At 39.3% G+C, this 18,701-nt stretch overlaps 1 protein-coding gene across 17 annotated transcripts in view; it reads left to right on the top strand.

Moving 5' to 3' along the window:
- The window catches only part of NCKAP5 (NCK associated protein 5), a 454,622-nt gene that overhangs the window by 99,376 nt on the left and 336,545 nt on the right, over positions 1–18,701 (top strand). For 6 of the 17 annotated variants that reach the window (XM_064435180.1, XM_064435181.1, XM_064435166.1 and 3 more), the window contains exons 1-2: positions 3,224–3,742; positions 4,501–4,616. The exons of 8 other annotated variants lie outside the window; for them this stretch is intronic. The gene's annotated coding sequence lies outside the window, so the exon portion shown is untranslated. 3 more of the 17 variants (XM_064435168.1, XM_064435173.1, XM_064435179.1) reach the window with 3 other exon arrangements.

The raw sequence follows: 18,701 nt of genomic DNA, 5'->3' as shown, positions 1-18,701 counted from the left end.
ATCATATATGCTCATTTTAGCTCTCAGCTCATCTGAAAAGGCTAGATTAAACATTTCATTTTAGACTTTCCTTTTCCTATGTGTCAGAATTGCGTGTCAAGGCTTCATCCTGACACTTATGGACAGGATTTCCCATAGTGTGGGACGTGAGAGTAAATGTTTCCCTTATAAGATGCTCTTCCAGGAGGTAGAATATTGTATTTTTTAGCTGCAGGAGTGACAGGGGCTGAGCAGGATGTGGGTTGTTACAGAAGCTGTCTGGGAGCTCTTGGAGAGGGTAGCATGGCAGTGCCAGGCATGGAGAGCACAACTGGTAAGGACAAAGCAGACTGATGATATCCCCAACGTGCAGAATGGCAGAATGTGGCAGAATGTATCAGAATGGCCCATCTGAACACAGTTACTGTTGTTATATGTTATTTGCTGCTTTCTCTGAAGTTTAATTTATAAATGTGACAGAGGAGAGAAAGCTATTGTTTGTTCCAGCAGCAAAACCTGCTAAGGACCTTTTCCCTATTCTTGACATGTAGGGGAGGTAAAAAGCTTTGAAAAATCACCTAGCAAGGTTAAAAACCAAATTATCATTGTGATCAAAAGCGTACCAGCCAATCAAACTGCTTCAGCTGAAGGCCAGTTTTTGAGAGTGAGTATCTGAGGAGATTCATATGCTGCCCTCACACCCTTCCTTTCATTCTCTCCACTTTTTTCAACTTGTCTGTTGTTTATCTGCTTGGCCAGCTACCCCAGGAAGGTGTTTACTGTATTAACTTGTGATACCTCACATCCTTGTAGGTACATGTTTTGTAAGACGTACTTACCTGTGTTGGTACAAGTGAGCATAATAGTAATTTTCAAAAAACGTTTTCCTCTTCAATACTCTGGAGAAATTTCCATGGTATTTTAGGAACCAGCTCAACACTTCCAACCATGTGCAACTCCAAAGAAGAGAAATACTGCAGCCTACAATTTGTTTAATTTTTTTTTTCAAATTTGTGCTCCAGTAATCTAAGTCTTTACTGCGAGATAAAAATATAACAGTTTTGGATTTTTTATTCTATCATATTACAATCTGTTGGGATTTTAACATCCTGCAATTTTGCCCTAGACTAAACTGCTCTTCAGCCTGTCAGCTTGTCTGTCCTTGCCCCAGCAGTAGTTAGAGAGTAAAACAAGGTTTTACACGGGCTGATTGTCTGAGGCTGCACTGAACCACACTGGACTCTCAGCACAGTGGGACATCCCTCAGGGAAAATGCTCTTAGCTCTTCCCACCTGCCTTTTAACTCTGCAGGCTGTGGGGCTGACCACCTCTGCTGCAGCTTTAGGTGTCTGTGCTGAGAGACTGAACCTTGAGACACCTGAGTAAAGCTGTTTTCTACTCCAGAGCTGGTAAAAAGTGAGCAAGCACAAGTTCAGGGATTCTGGCATGTTTCAGTAAAGGTGCAGTTTAGGTGACTCAATCCCAGCCAACTACTGCATTTTCCAAGAAGATACCCTTGTTTTGGATTCTTCAGTGAGGAGGAACTTTTTAAGTTAATAACAAAGTAGAGTCAAATGTGGATAATAAACCTCAAGTAGCATGGATTTTATGTTAGTATGAGACATGGGGTCTTTAAGAGATCCTGGCCATACTGTTACAGGTTAATTGTCAAGCTTTCCTAATATTTGTGTGTACTTAGAGCACCTTGTAATGTCTCATCTTACCTGTCTGCTCATCAAAAATAAGGAAGTACAAAGCTGAATTGTTTCCTCAGATACAAGAATCAGTTCAGCCAGGCCAGGAGCAATGACTGCCGCTCATGATTTTGACTTCTTCATCTTTTCACTCAACCTGCAGCTAGTCAAGGACTGAATTCTGCTGTTAATTTTATTCTACCAAAAGTCATGGCATTCCTGCCAAAAATAAGTTGTATCTGCACAGCCAGCAGCTATATCTTATGACTTAGAATAGAAATTAGATGGATAAGTGCACTGACAGAGTGAGCTAATGGCCACTCCCTTAATAAGTGCTGTAATTTGAAGAATGCAAAATCTGTTTGTCCACCCTCATGGCAATTCTCCTCTTGGGAAGAGTAACTCACTGGTTAAGCCCAGAAATCTCAGTACTTGTTTTGTTGTGCACTTATTTTTGCAATAACCACACTTCTGAAAAAGTAAAAAAATTGCTTTCAGGAACTCAAGTCACTGTCTGCAATTCTGCCTGACCAGAGACCTGTAAGCCGTGTGTGTGCTGTCCTGGTCCTGCTCACTCAGGTGTGCTTAGCCTGGAAATGCATTAACATACCCTAGGAAATTAAGTGCTAAATTTTGCTAAATAATATAAATTCTGTAATTTTCCTTAAGGCTCATCCTTTTTATTTCATCAGGCAGTCAGTTTTTTCAATTCAATTAGTGGTTTCCTTCTTTTATGACTCTACACTCTCTTCCTTTCTTCTACACGTGTTTGTCTGCATTAGTGTCTCAGAGAAAACCAGCTTGGTCATCAAGAGAGCTTCAATGTGTTTGAAATTTTATAACTACTTCTAACAGCAGGAGAAAAAATTATTTTCATCCTTTGTCTTAGAAAACTCACTATTAATCTGTGACAGATTTAAGCAAAATCTAACTCTTCTACTGATCTTATGGGCTTGTTTCTCATGGAAAAATCTGAAGCCTTCTGGAGCTGTGTATCCAAGCACAGGGCCTTGTTCATGTTTGCTTAAATGGCCCCTGTGAAGCTGGAACTAAAGCTCTATGGTTTGAAGTGGATCTAATTCAATATTATGTGTTAGTACTTATTACTCCCATAGCCCACTTCATCCTCACAGTATTTTGAAGGCTTCCTGGATCAGACTGGCAAGCTCTTAATGAGAAAGATACCTTGCTGAGTGTAACAGAAGAGGAACACAGCCCCATGTGTTTGAGCCAGGGAGGTAAATATAACCCAGAGTTACACAGTGTGGTGTTTCTCATGTGCTACAGGCTGATTAGCCACAGGAATAAATGCAGGGGATTTACAAAAGATCTCCATCAAAAGTACAAACTTATATTTTAGAGGCAGCAAGTGGCAGAGGTAGTAATTGCCTGGATGAGCAGTTGCAGTGAACTCAGCCCCACAGTGCCAGCAGGGTATTGCTGCCACTCAGGGCAAACACCAAGAAAACCAGGCACTCTGTTATTAAGGTCACACAAATGTTTTTAATGGCACTCTTTCAGGCTAAAAGCAGGATTTCAGATGCAGCTGACTGCTCTTGTTCAGGTGTGTAATTGCATCTAGCCTGATTTACAGCAACTGAGGATCTGACCCAAGATTGGTTTTCTCTCTGTAAATACAGGGCAGAATTTGGGTTGAGGCTTTTATGTGTAGCAATTAAAAAAGCAGTGAAAACTTGGCTTCCGCTCATCCCTGAGCTCAAGTTTCGCTTGTTTTGCTGTTTGTGGAACAGTTTAGGGTGTTTAGATGTGAGTGGCCAGGTGTTTCCAATACTGAAACCCTTCGTGTGGAAACGTGCACAGATAAGAGAGCTCAGTCTGTCACAAGCCTTGCTGGTGCTCTTTCAGCGTTTGAAGTTCTGACTTGAAAGGACTGACTTCTGAGAAATTGAGGCACAGAGTCCCAGCCCCTGTCTTTCAGCAGGAACTCTGTGACAGAGATTCACATTAAGAGCTGGACTAGTTCTCCAGTGAGTAGCCCGTGGGAGCTGAGTGTGTGTTTGAGCTCCACAGCGCTCCTTAGGCTTGGACCTCCCCTCCTGGAAGGAAAGGTCAGTATTTATGCCCCTAGCACCTTGTGAATAACTATATTTGATGCTGCTTCTTGCCTTCTTGTATCTTCATCTTTGGAAAGTAAGAGGATTTTCTTCAAAGTGCATTGTTACTGAAGTTGAATTGTCTTAAGTCTTGCAAAGATCTTAGTAATTCTGTAACTTTTCAAATTTGGGGTGAGTTGAAACTTTAATTTCAACCTGCTCAAGTCCTCTGCTCTGTGCTTTAAAATTCAGGCAGGTTTTCACCCCTATTGTTAAATAAACAAAAGAATTAGGATAATTCAGTGAAAAAGGCAGTCAAAGTGAAATTGTGAAAAAGGCAGCACTGGTGGCTTTTTTTTTTTTCTCCCTGTGCTCTTCACGTGGTGAAGCTGTTTAAGTCTTTCTTACTTTTCTGCTTTCCCAGCAAACACTGTTTATTCATTCTAGAAAAACATCAGTTGGGTAAACAGAAGTATTTATATATGTAGCACTGCAACTCCTACTAAGATGCAAATTGTGCAGCAGGGAAGATAGTTTGGGCTTTTCTTTCCTCCTCGCTTTTCTTTTTTGACAGTCGGTTAATAAAGACTCAACAATAAGCAGCTGCCTGTGATGTCATTTGGGACTTTGTCCACAGAGCTTGTATTTACAAGTACTGAGCAACTACATAGCAGCAGCAAACCCAACTATCAGCAAACTTCATGTCTGCTGCTACTGAAGGACTTTGGTGCTGCGCAGGGTGTAGAAAGCTAACTCTGTTCTTCTAACCACAGACTTTTAAAGCTTGGTAAATAAACACTGGATAAACTCAAGAGAATTTCTGGACTGCAAAGACTTCTTACGGTTCTGAGTTCTCCAGGGCTGGCATGTTTTGACTGAACTGCTGCAAGTAAGGCTTTTGGTGTTTTTATCATCTCTGTAAAGCTTATTTTCTCTAGGAGTGTGTCAGCATTGCTATTTGTAGTTTTGTTTTAATTAAAAGAGTGGCAAGTATGTAGTTGTTAGGAGTAATTACAGCCATGCATCTGACTGCGGTTCAGGACAAATGAAAACTTCATTCTGGCTTTTGTTTGTATGAGATTGCACTGAAGTGCCTCTCTCTTAATTTAAGTGATGAAACTTTAAGATTCTTAAAAGTCTTTTGAGTGTTGTCATTAACTGAACAAAACCTGGACCGTCTGAAGATTGTTCTCTTATAATTAATTATATTTATTTGAATATTTAAGATTATTTTGAATTTTAATATAAATTCTTTGTAGTTTTTAGTACAGTTGTCTTTAAAAATTATTTTGTTTCTTATGCAGGCATTTATTTCAAATACAACTTGATTATTTTTCACTTTTAGCTCCTGTTCAGGTTCTGGAGGTGTATAAGTTTAAAAGAGAGAATCATACAGTGCTTTGAAATCTGATACCTTTTGGATAGAATGAATTCTCAATTATATGAGAAACTGTAATTTTTGTTTTGAGTGTTTATGTTAGGAATCACATCGCATCCTGAAATATCAGAGCAAAAAAAACTACCATTCTGGTAGCTGCTGTGAAAAAACTTTGTGCTGCCTGCTGTTTGTAGGACACACCTGTGTTTCTGACCAGAGATTAACTAATTTTCGGGACAACTAGCTGTGGTTGGCATGGAATTATCTGTGTTTGACAGAGGAGTAAACTGGTCCATAGATGTGGTTTATTAAAATATAGTTTACCCACTTCAAAAGCTGGTAACAAACCCAGGTCTCTTACTTCTCATTTCAATCTTTCACCAGAAGCCCATTCTAAATTACTGTAATTTCAGTTGTAGAGGCTTTTTCTAGGATGTAACCTAATCACAGTACTGTGTATGAGGAACTTTTATTACTGTTTACCTCTTTTTAATGATCTGTCTTTGTGAGGACAAAGCACATTTCTGAGGATTGAAATCAGAAAATTATGATTGGCAAGTGTGTGAGGGTAAGTGAGTGCAAATCAATCAGATAGGAATTGAAGGATTCCTTGTGAATTATCACTATTCATTTTGGTTTCTTTTGCTTGCTACCGACTTGATTTACAAGGCCTCTCAGTCCCATCCGGCAACAGACTTTTTGGGGCTTCTTATTAAGGTCAGAGGGGCAACAACTGCAGATGCCCCTCTCAAGTGACCCTGTTTCTACAACAGATCAAAACTGTCCAGCTCTTCTTTTTTGATCCTATAATATGGCTTGGCATGTCGAGATACTGTGCAATTCAGGAGCTGTTGTTCTGCCTTTGCAATGAAAGCATATTCTCCTGGGGGGTGGAGGGAACCAACCTAAATTTAGCCCTGCATTAATACCATGGGAATGGCAAAGGCTTTTGGTGTTTCAAATGGGTGTGTAAATAAGAGCATATTTTTATTCCTCAGGTGTTCATCCTCATTTTTCAGAAATAATATTAAAAAAAGTTTATATACTCTTTAAAAGATGTTTTTGAGCTCAGAAACTTCTACCAAATGCAGGAGTGAAGAGCAGAGAGTTGATAGAGCCTTTGCTTTGGGGAGATGGAATGGGTTTGATCCCTATCAGTGATCCTGAGAGCAAGTCTTTCCTTTCCTCTGTAACCTTGTGGCCAGTAAAGATGATCTACTGTTGTGAACTCACAATTTACACTTGCAAAGTTTACTTGATATTATTAGCAAATATACAAAGAGATTGTATAGATCTCTTTGTATATTTGTAGAGATTGTATATATGCAAAGTTTACAAAGATATTGTTGGCAAATAAAAAGTCCTTGAAATCTTCAAAATAATTAGCACAAAGTGAGAATAAAAGTCCTTACTCAGGTTCCGCTTATTTTTCTCACTTTACTTTTAAATGCAAATTTTAATCTGAAAAATGTGAATTTTACTGCTTTTAAAGAAAACTTAATGGGTTCCTATGGTAATGTTTTTTGTACATGAATTGTGTATGAGTGTTTAGTGGGCTTAGATTTATGAAACTAGAAATCCTGCCCCAGTAAATGCAAAGCAGGAGGTTACAGTTCCACTTTAGTCATGAGCTAATCTTCAGCTAATTCCCTTAAAAGCAGAAGCAGACACTCCAAACCTGATGAGCCTGTGGGCATCCAATTTTCATTTTCCTCTTTTGCATTTTCCTTCTCACATTTACATTTTCTTTCTTATATACCAATGCAGCAAATTAGGATAGAGATTGAGCTCACTTTTCAGCCAAGGGATCCCCTAGTTGAATTTTTCCTGAGAAGTCTGCCCGAAGATACAGAGTATAATCTGATAATATTCTGGGATGGCATTAAGAGGGACAATTGCCAAGAGAATGTCAATTCTTTGGGCTTTCTCACCATCTGAAAAGAAATGGAATAAGAGCAGACTCCAGCCTGTAATCATCTGACAAGTGGGATTGGGGCTGGATAAAAGACAGGGAACAAAGGTGTCAGAGGGAATCTCAGCTGGCTGAGGAGCTCAGCACGGTGCAGCCAGGGCCAAATGCAGCAGGATTGGATATGGATGCTCTGCAGCTCGTGTGTGGCTCTGCACGTGTTCAGCTCCTGGCAGGACTGCACTTATGCTGAAGCAAAATTTATGCCAAAGCTGCCAGAATACCTTCAGAAATTAAAGCATGTAATATGGTGTTTTATGACTAAAACAGGATAAATGTACAATGTAAATAGAACATGAGCCATTAACACTTGTAATGCTCTGTTCTGTACTGCCTACTGATACTGCTTGTGCAGCATGCAGGAACCTGAATTACATTAGGTTTCCCCTGATGGTTACATGAATTAGTCATGATGTTTTCAGGATGAAAAGTTAGATAGCTATTATGTGAAAAGCACTGAGAAATCTTTTTTGTGCCCATTGCTTGGCATTCAGGTGGATCAGATAAACGGGGTTTGTACAGTGGCAATGGCTTCTGGCAACGGGCTGTGACATTGCCTATGGGCTATGAATGATGCAGACCCTGAAAAGCAGGCTGGATTATAAAGCAGTGGATAAAAATTATGTTGCTGAAATATGGTCTATTAATATTGACACACAGCTAGAACAAATGCCACTGTTAAACTGCATGTTTGATAAGCTTTCCACAGGACAACCCTGTTTGTTTTCAGAGCCAAACCAGCCTTGGATAGTGTGTGCACACAATAGGTCTGGACAGAATCAAATACATGTCACAAGTTGTTTTCTTTGACAATGCTAATTGATTATTATGATTCATCGTTATCTAAATTGTTAAATTCAATACTTTACTGTATCCTTTTGTTTCTTTGTTGCTCAGATATAATGCAAAAAGGAAGAGTTAATTACCACATGCAACAACAGAGGCAAAATTCATTGTCTGCTTCACTTTGATTGAAGCTGTATTGAATCACCACTGTGGATTTTTAGCAATGGTGGAGAAAAGAAGGAAGCAGGAATTCTTTTGCAGTGAAGTTACTTTTGGTGGTAGTTAACATTTGTGTTTCAAACGGCATCCTTTTGGCAGCTGGGCTGTGTTATGCTTGTTTTGCCTGTACTAAATATTACCTAATTGTGCAAACTGCAATCACATGTGTGCATCAGTCCTGTGGGGAAGCAGTGGCAATCCTTGAGGAGCACAGCACAACTTGACACAAGCAGAAGGATTGCATTTGTTTCTAAAATTACTTACTCCTCTAGATATGAGCACTTGGCTCGTTTCTTCAGTGCTCTGTTGATGGCCAGAGCTGCATCTGGTGGGTGAAAGGAAGTAATGCTCTCCTCAAGGGAATTCTGGAGAGATTAAGTGATGACTTAATTTATGCAAAGTCCTAAAACTCTGATCTATTCTATCTTCTAAGATTTGACTGCTGTAAAATGTAGGCTCTTTTCTGCTGCTCTGAAATGATCTGACAAAATGGTACATTGTGGTAAGATTTTGGGGGGTTACTTTGCCAGTAGAGGGCCGTGTTAAACTAGATAAAATACCTCCCTCCTGGACTCACATTTTCAGCGAGGAACAGCTTAGAGCATATGGTCGTTTTCAACAGCAAAATGAGTAAATAATTAGATCTTTTAGAAGCTATTGAATGATTAATTATTTAAAATCAGAATCACATCACTTTTACAGTGCAGCACAGTTCTGTGTCAGTCTAATCAGACTGAATTCTGGCCTTTAAAATACATCACACCTACCTGTTTATTCTGAATTGTTCAAGGTTGATAGATAGAGCCCTAATAAGTCATTAAGCTGACGTGATATACAGCAGCAGCATGTGCTTTTGCTATAATGACACAAATGAGAAAAGAATTGTTTTTCAGAGGTACAATCACGTTTGTTTTTGATGTGGACTATAAACTAGAACTCATTATTCAGGCTCTAGTGCTGCAGGAGTTGACCTTTGGCAAAATATTTTCTTATCCTTATTGTTTTTATACAGGCCTTTTGTGAACTCTGCTCAGCTCTCATTTTGCTGATTGCATTTAAAGTCATTTATTGCACAGTGTTTGCCCTTCTAGCAGATGTTAAAGGATTCCCTGCCTCCCCCTTAAAGGCTACTCCTCCACAGCATCTAATTATAACTTACACAAAAGATTAACAGATGTTATAATTGTCTTTACTCATTGATTAAATAGTTTCTGCATGATTTGCTCTCTCTTCCTCTCATTGCTGATTTGTGAGGTCTTTCTGGATGAGTCTCATGCATCTGCAATTTGTTAACAGTGCTGTCTTCAGTTTTTAACTTTTTGTGTTTGTGGTTCAGTTGGAGAAAGTTATTGCTGATCTGCTGGACAATGTGACAGAAATGTGTTAAAACCAGGGGCATGAATACTTACTTTGCACATATTCCTGTTCTTCCTCTTCCTTTTAACCACTCCATCTAAAATATATGTAAAATGCAGACTCGTTTTAATGGATTTAAACTGGAGGCTGGAGGGGTAAATGCTGAGTTGCTTAGCAGTGGTTTTGACCCTATATTTCAGTTGCCACTTGCAGAGGAAATTAGTGGCTGAGAAAATCAGTTTAAGAAGAAAATTCCTAGGAGGAAATTTCTAGTAAGACTTTTCTAGTAGGACCATTAGAAAACTGTGTTTTGTTTTGTTTTTTTTTTAATGAGGTTTATCTCTCTCACCTTTTCACAAAATTAAGATTACTTTGTTATTGAGCTAATTAATCTCATCTGTGTTTTGTTCCTATGTTGAGGTGGGGGCTCTGTTCTTGGGTGGATCCATAGTCCTTCCCCTACAGCACAACAGTGCCAAGTTAGCAACTGTTGTTTTATGTTCTTATAAATCTTACAGCATCTTGAACTGGGCCAGACCAAACAATGTTCCTTTTCAGAGGGGTGAAACATCTTGCGCATGTATTTAAACTGCTGGGGATTGATTCTACCAAAGTGTCCTTCCGTGTTTGGGTTCTGTACCAGGTTCTCCTACTTTCCTTCATTAACACAGATGTGAATAAATGGTAAGTCCACAAAAGCTTCCATGATAGTCTTGGGAAGTCTCTCAGTTCTATGGAGCTGCATCTGCCCCAAGGCCTAAGCCTGAAGGGCTCTGACTTGCTTTGCTCCAAACTGGTGTAGCAAGAAAGAAAATGAATGGAAAATATTTTGTCACATGTTCTCAGACAAAATCTCTGAATGAGTTAAAGAGAAACAGGTTAAAGGCTTGAGGCTTGACTTATGGGCTTGGTTATTCAAAAGCCATAAAGTATTGTGATGTTTCCCCAGCCCATCCCCCAAATCCTCCTCAAACACAAAGCTGTTTCCTTGATTCCTAGCCAGAGAACCACCTCTTTTTGAAGTTGGGCTCACCTTCTCTGGCCAAAAATATTTTGGCATTTTTTACTACCAAAAATATTTGAGTTCTCTCTGGATGTCTGGGAATATTGATTTAATTCATGTTGTCTCATGCATATGTGGGACACTCTGTATGATTCCACTTTATGGGTGCTGTGTATATTCTCCTCTTTACAGTGAACACCATACATGGTGCAGGCTGTGAGATTTTGATAGAGAACCTACAGCACTTTAGGTTTTTATTTGGCTTTTAATGTTGGTACCTAACATGTAATTCCTGAGTTTTAATAGTGTGATTGGTAATCTTTGCAATGCACAAGTGTTTGTCAAGAGACTCAAAACTGCTGTAGAAACAGAGGTGCTTTTTTTGTGAGATTAGCAAAGAGTACTGTATTCCTCCTTGTCTTTAAATGATATCTCAGGGCCCCTGAATACTTTGAATTTATGAGCTGGGGGTGCAGATTATAGATTCGTAATAAGAAAATTCCAGGGTGCCAACTGTGCTTGCAAAGTGTATTTTAATCATATAGACACCTGTCCACTACCCACTTGTAATATTTCTTAGAGGTCACTGAGCAGCCAGCTGATGGAAATCACTTTTATTCCATAATGACCTTATCTGAGTTTGAAACACTAATCCAGAGGTAAAATGCTAAAATCCTAATTATTAATAATCAAACCTAATTCCCATATTATGCTGGAGGTAAAAGGCCCAGGTTCTTATTACAGTTACATATGATAAAAAATTTAGAAAATACTAAAAGTTCAGCCAAGTAATTAAGGATTTTAAATACCTGCTGCTATAAAGGAAAGCATTAAAATGAAACCTGGTGTAACATTTTAATAAACAGCTGTTATGTCACTGCCTGTTAGCTCTAACTTTGGAGACCAAGATCTTCATCTGAATTTTGAGGTTACACTGGTAAATGAAAGAGAGCATCAAAAGACTGACAAGGGTAGCACAATCTACAAGGTCTCAAGTTGACCATTCTCCTTGTCTCTCTGCTTGACAATCTGTAGACTTGTCTGGGATTTAATGATGTTCTTTCCTAAAACTAGTAAATTCCTTCCCTTAAGCTGCAATTCTGTCCTGGTGTTATTGATTGGGAATACATCCTGATGTTCATGGCAAACCAGTTCTGTCATTTATTGTTACCAATTTGTCTTTAATCAAGTGAATTGCTTTTCTTTTTGATTACCAGAAAATTCTCCTGTCCCAAGAAAAAGCTTTCATAAGACATTGCCAAGAATTTATCACTTAGATGATAGTTTTGGCTGTTTTGTCTGCAGAACTGGGAACAGAATGGTTTGTGAGGTACAGAGTGCACCACAAACCCTAGGCAGGGTTTTCCTTGCTCCTGGCAGGGAGCAAATCTTACTGATGACTCCTGTCTCCCCAGAACAACACTGGAATCTCACTTTTACCCACTGGCTCTTGTCTGTGTGAAAACAAGTTTTGCTTCACCTGTTTTACTTATTCCTCTTTACCTGAATTCTAGCTTTGGATCCTATGTGTCACGGAGGATTCTGAGTTTGGATGCAGAGTTCAAGAGTTTGTAGCCCTGGGAAGCATAACTGAGACCCCTCCTGAGGTCTCTGACTGAACCAGCCCCAGCTGAGGGTGGATCCCTTTAGCTCCTGCCCTGCTCACCTTGGATGTGGTGGCTCAGCCAGCTGTGAGGCAAAGCAGAGGTGGAGATTTAACTCTCAGAATCCTCATCCAAGAAGAGGGGAAGGATGTGAAACTTTCTGTATGTTTAGAGAACACCTTTAGGCAAGAAGTCCCATGAAGGCCCCACCTGGCTTCTTTTTTTGTTTCCTTCCCTTTCCTGGAGTCCCACTCAGAGTTTCTCTTCTTTCCAATAGCTGCAGGTAATATTACTGTGAGCCAACAAGGAAAATCAAAGGTGAACAGCACTAAAGGCTGCAGCAACCTGCTTAATTCCCCCACTATTAAAGAAAAATATGGGCCTGCCCTAATGATTATTTTTTAATGCTTCCTAGTTTCCCCTACAGGGAAGATGGGTTTAAATCTGGGGAGGGAGTAGAGGATATCTGTCTCACCTATGAAGCTGCTTTTGGTGGCAGAATCTTTTCTTTGTTGGCTTTAATTCAGTTCTAGCTGAATTTCTCCCATCAAATTAATTTTGACAGAACGGCAAAGACGTGAATGAAAACTGAGTGTCTTCCACTGCACAGAGCAGAGTTTGGAGAAAGGATAATTCCCCTGTTTGAGTTTATAGTGATGTGCACATCTGGTGGATAGAGAAGAGTAATGACACAGAGAAGCAGCACTAATAGAAAGTTTCACTATTAAAGTCTTTGACAAAGAGGATTTATTCAGTAAATGACACATATATTACTACCTTCACAGGGCAGTGGAGAAACAGAGACAGGAGAAGTCAGTGAATCAACCTAAATCTCCAGCTCAAAATATGGACAAACATTTAAGGTTTACCTGAAATGAACCAAGCAGATTGATTTTTTTTTCTTCCTTGCTTATACTCAAAACAGTTTTTTTCCTAATCCACCCTAAATTAATAAACTTTATGTAGAAAAAACCCCAAACTTTTAAAGGTAATATTTAGTCTTCAAATTCACAGTGGATCATTTAGAACATGCAAGTGTACTAACACTTTTCCATACTAATAATACTTTTTATTTCCCAGCTGAATTTTGAGCTAAATAGTAATATTAAATAACTTTGGTTATTGCAAGTCTAGAGAGGTGCATAAACTACACACTTAAAGGCTTTATTTAAATCTTCATAGCTATAATTACAAGAAAAAAAGCTAGGTAAAAATTATCCACTTGGAGTCATTACATGAATTCTATAGAAAAAAATGGTGGAAAAAGTCTATGCCAACCCAACTGTTGTTTCTAAAAGCAAGGACATCTTTCAGATTTTAGTGAATAACTGACTTACAAATTGCCAGTAGTTTTGGTTTGGTTGGTGTTCTTTTGTTTTGGGTTTTTTTTTTTTTCTTGTTGGACTGTTTTAATTTTGCATTCAAAATGGACAGATGCTTGAGAGAGAGATTAAGGTACCTAATAGTATAGCTAATTTCTTTCTAATATTTTCTGGATAGTACTGTATCCATAATCCCAGAGTGTTGGATTATTATCTGTGATGGCAGTCTATATTGGTACTGACATTTCACTTGGTAGAGCCGAGCACAGCTGAGCTAAAGACTGAGAGAATGACATAAAACATAGAAGAGCTACGAACCTTTTAAGTAGGAAATTCATTATTATTTTTTTCATTTACATTTTTATTACATTTCTGGCAGATGGAGAAATTAGAAATCAGTGTGTGACAAACAGTCTTCACACTGAGGAACTGGAATAAACATTGCCAGCAGCTGATGGCATGGGGAGGAAGGATGTAGAAACATTTTTTCAAACACAAAAGCCTTTAATTGTATTTAATGTGGATAAACTACAGCAAAGTACAGAGATGCTGAGAATAAAGGCTTTTCTTCCTCATCAGGGTTGTTGGACATCTTACTTCTGGCAGCATTCTCACTATCAGTGGGGTTTTTTTTGTACTTCTTGCTGCCCAATTTTTTCGTATGACAAGTGTTTTTTTGATTCTCTGCATTGGATTTCACTTTAGGTAATTTCTTCAGATACTCAGCATCATTTCCCCCTCTTTATTTCTTTTCAGCCTGCTGTCAATAAATAGAATCAATTTCTTGCTGTCCCTAGTGTTAGGATATGTCCCTCAAACTTGTGTGGATGGTCATTCCTTGACATTTTAGTCTCCTCTTTGTCATTGTTTAAAGCTGCTATGAAGGGACTGGTTAGTCATTCCTTACCAAGTCAATACTTTAATCATCTTTTCTGCAATTGTATGAATTCCACAAAGTTTGTCTCTATCCTTTTGGCTCAGGCTGAATTCAGAAATAGAGATGAGATTGTTCTAAAATTGCAGGGGTAAGAGGTGGAGGGCTGCTTGGTATGCCAACACTGTGCAGTGTTCTGTCACCATTAAGAAAATATGCATGAAGACAGAACATCATTCACTTTTAATGTTTCCATGATAGTTTTCTTGGCCATAAGCTGAAAGTGGATTTAATCAATATGTATCAATTCCTTTCAATTTTATGGTCTTGATATCCCACAGTCCTACATGCTCTGCTGTGTAAGAATAAAGTGAACTTATATTGGCTGGTATATGTCCCTGGGGCTTTTCTTTATGTATTCTCATCAGTGTATAGGGAATACATCCCACAAAACTGAAGGTGGTAGAGCTGAGTTGTACTCTGTCACCTTTCTGCTGTGACCAAGAAGTACAGACTGCTGAAACATGCATGAGAATTGGAACTGGATTCTTTTAAGCCATCCTTAGGTGATGTTAGGTCAGCTGAAATGTGAGTGGACTTTTAACTTCTGCAAAGGCTGAAAAGGTGGGAAACCAGCTGAGGGATTTCGGTGCCCATCCTTATAGGAGCTAGATTAGTTCTAGAACCTCCAAATTCTGCTCTGGTACCCTGTCTCTTGTGTGTCTTGTCTGTAGCAGTGAACAGAGGTGACTGCAGAGTCCAAGAACCTGTATCTGTCCTAACTGTACAGATTTACAGAGCTCTGAAGGCATTTTCACAGAAAAATAAGTAACACATGATTTTTTCCTGATAGAAATATGCATGGTGGTCTCTGTGGCAAGCACCTGGAGCTGCTCAGCTGACTGAGGCTGTGTGTTCTCACTTTGCTCCCTGCTAGTCCATCCCTTCAAACCAGGGGTTCAATTCTGGTCTGGCTGGAAGAGATCAGTGCTCTCTTTCCTCTCTTGCTCTTCCCCAGGGTGGACTTTAGTGATGGTGGTTTGGAGGAGATATTTTCATACTATGCAAATAGAGGAGTGGAGCCCTTTCTCAGCTGCCGCCTTCCCAGGTCATGGAGGGATGACATGCATTTCACTGCACCTTATCTTCCCTTATTTTTCACAGGCCAGAATGGGATTATGAACTTGATTAACCTTCTTTTCTGAGCTGTTATTGAACTAATACCTTCATGAGGTTATTGCCTGTAATGTAAGGACAGCCCCTGGCCCACTGGGAGTGTCTGTACAACAAGGTGAAATGTGAGACACTGTGTTACAACCCACAAAGCCCCAGATTCATTAGGAGCAAATTCTGCAGCATAGACACTGACATTTCCCTCTGATGCAAATGACTTTGGTTATCTAAGGATGCACGGAGCTGGGTACTGAACATATTACTAGTAACTAAGGAAACATTTTTGCAATACTTACTTTCTACAGGGAGTTTTCCTTTGAGCCATGTCAACGTTTTGAAGTGTTACCCAGTGCTCTGAGGAGTAAAAGCAGATGTCTGAACATTATGTTAAGATGGTTTAGTAATTCCTCATATCCATTGAGCTGGAATACCACAGTAAATAAATGATCTTTTATTCCTTTAATCTCTGCTGGCAAGGAGGACCAAAAGGAGTTGCATTTATTTGGGATACTGTGACCATCACAGGCATCATCTCTTTTAGCAGTGCAGGTGGAAGGGGTGGAGTGCACACAATGAACTGATGATTTTTAGTGGTCCCTCTGGACTATGATTATAGCAGATGGGCAGGCAAAAGAGATGCTGACTGAAATGCATCTGCCTCAGAGAGGGAGGGACCTTTAGGCGCATTTCAAAAGCTCCTAGTTCCAAAAACTGAATTGGCAATCCACCATTGCTTGCAACAGAGACCCTGATACAGATCTTACATGTAGGTCTAAAATTCTTGGACTTTCTTGAGTAGTGCCTTGACTTATACTGATAAAAGAAAAATGAGAAGAAAAAAATCAAACTGAGCAAAACACAGAGAATTTGGCTATGTGTTTTAAATTCTTTCTTCCAGTTAGTTGTCTATCAAACTGATTCCGATGCTGGATTTAATTGCATTTGTTTTTCTGAATATTGGAACATATTATATGAACTGGATGTCACTGTCTCTGAAGAAGATCTATAATTCAACATTTGATGAGATTTTTGTTGAGTCTGCTGCCAACCAGCCACTTTACCATGAGAAATAACTAACCTTATTAATGATGTGCTGGGTTAAAGGTTGCATCTAGTCAATGCCAGAGGAGTCTTTATTGGGATATAAATGGGGCATTTGCTTTTGAGCCTTGAAATCACCACATAACCCTGTAGGTCTGTGAACAGAAACAGTGACATTTCCTCAGGTCCTGGAGTTCAGCTTCTGCAGGTGGCTGGAACTGACTATTTCTCAGTAAGCTCAGCTGTGGTTCCCAGGGGAGACAAATGTGTGTTGAAACCCCCAGAGGCAGCTGCTGATGTGCTCAGAACATGCCTTTTGCAGGTTAACAGTCTTGCATTGCTGAAAGAGGCTCAGTGACGAAGGGAGTCTGTGTTTACCACATAATAACCTATTTCAAATATTTTATAATAGTATTTGGTAATAGGTAATATTTAATAATAGGTGGTTAGAAACTGAGCCAAGAAATGGGAGCTTTGGATCTAATGTTTCCTTCAGCCTGAATGGCCTCAGTCATGCTTGGATATCTCTGTCTTGGTTACAGGTCTTACAGTGTTCTGAAGGATTTGATTTCAGTGCAGAAGCTAAGGATACAGAAACACCATTGTCATAAACTGTTTTTTATTGGTGATAACACTATAATATCTGCTTTTTCTTCCCATGCTGTCATGACTATGGATTCATGCATTCTATCTGCTTATCTTTCATCATTTTTGTCTTGATAATTTTATTGCATGATATGAATGCTTCATATGTCCCATAAAAGCAAACAGGGAAGGGTAATCCTTTGACCTTTCAACATTCTTTGGTGTAATTTACTGGCGATTCCTCTCCTCCCTGAGGCATGGCCCTGAAATCCTATGATAAAAATGGACAGCCAATCCAAATAGAAAACACTGGAAAGGTTAAAGCTTTGATTATGTTAGTCTATAAATGTTCATAGTCTTCTTTTTTTCTGCCAGAAAGAAAATGAGAGCTGAAAATGGCAACGGATGAATCATGCTTATTACAGAATACGGAAATGATATTGGTTCAACCCGTTCCTGTTAATGCTGAAAGAATATAATCTTGAGCCCTCTCATTTTATGTCACTGCAACCCACCTTATCCTCTTAAATGAATGCATGCATCCATTTAATTAACCTGGTGAGATACTGAGATATAAATCTTTTAAATGCTTCTCATGCAATTCATCTTGACAGCTGTCGTGGTAATAAGATCTTTAATGCCATATTCTTTATTTTCTCATGTATTGAAATTCCTGGTATTATTTTGAGCACAGTGATAGGTTTGCTGGATTTAAGCCCTTAATCTTAACTTGTTTAAATCCTCAGAGCAGTGCTATAGAAAGCTTTACTGGTTGTTTAGTTTGCTGAATAAATGGAAGATTACCTTGCATGAAGAAAGCATAAATATGTTTTGCAAGCTGTGGCTGAAACATGGTGGAATTTAGAGCTGGGATGCTTTCTTTCAAATGTTGTGTTTCTAGAATATGCTGCTGAGTCTCCGCTTTGCTGGCAAGTGATCACCAGTCAAAAATTGTATGAGACCATCCTATGTGCTCTACTGATTCTCTTCTGAGGGAACGGTAAGGGCAGGAGAGATCCACAGCATTTGGCTCTTGAATGAGTCAACCCTTTGTAGACTGCCATGAGTCAATGTCATTGTACTTCATTAAAATCACAGAATCTTGGAATAGTTAGGAGATCATCCAGTCCAACACCCTGCCAAGGAAGGGTGAAAGATGAGAAGGTTCTTTGTCTAGCTCTGGCCCTTCTCTCACTTCTTTGGGGGGCTACTTTATCATGGCCTGCTATATGATGGGCAGACAGTGGTAGGACAAGGGGGAATGATTTCAAACTAAAAGAAGAGAGATTTGGGTTAGGTTTTAGAAATCCTTTACTCAGAGGATGGTGAGGCACAGGTTGTCTGGATAAGTTGTGGATGCCTCATCCCTGATGGTGTTTGAGGCCAGGTTGGATGGGGCTTGAAGCAACTTGGTCTAGTTGGGTGGTATCCCCACCCATGGTGTGAGGGTCAGAACAAGATGATCTTTAAGGTCCATTTCAACCCAAGCCATTTTGTAATTCTATGACTGCTGGAAAGTTTTCAGTCAGAACTATAGGACCACTGGATCAGGGAGTGTTTTGGGTCACAAAATAATTTGCAGGGCACAGTTGACTCTGGGCACTGCCTGTACAGTTCCAATAAACTTTGTATCAGCTTTAGAGATTGTAAGAAAATTGGGGTGT

The sequence above is a fragment of the Passer domesticus genome, chromosome 10, assembly GCF_036417665.1.
Source record: "Passer domesticus isolate bPasDom1 chromosome 10, bPasDom1.hap1, whole genome shotgun sequence".
Lineage (NCBI taxonomy): Eukaryota > Metazoa > Chordata > Aves > Passeriformes > Passeridae > Passer > Passer domesticus.
Note: the sequence above shows the minus strand (reverse complement) of the source record. Positions and strands in the feature narration are given on the sequence as shown.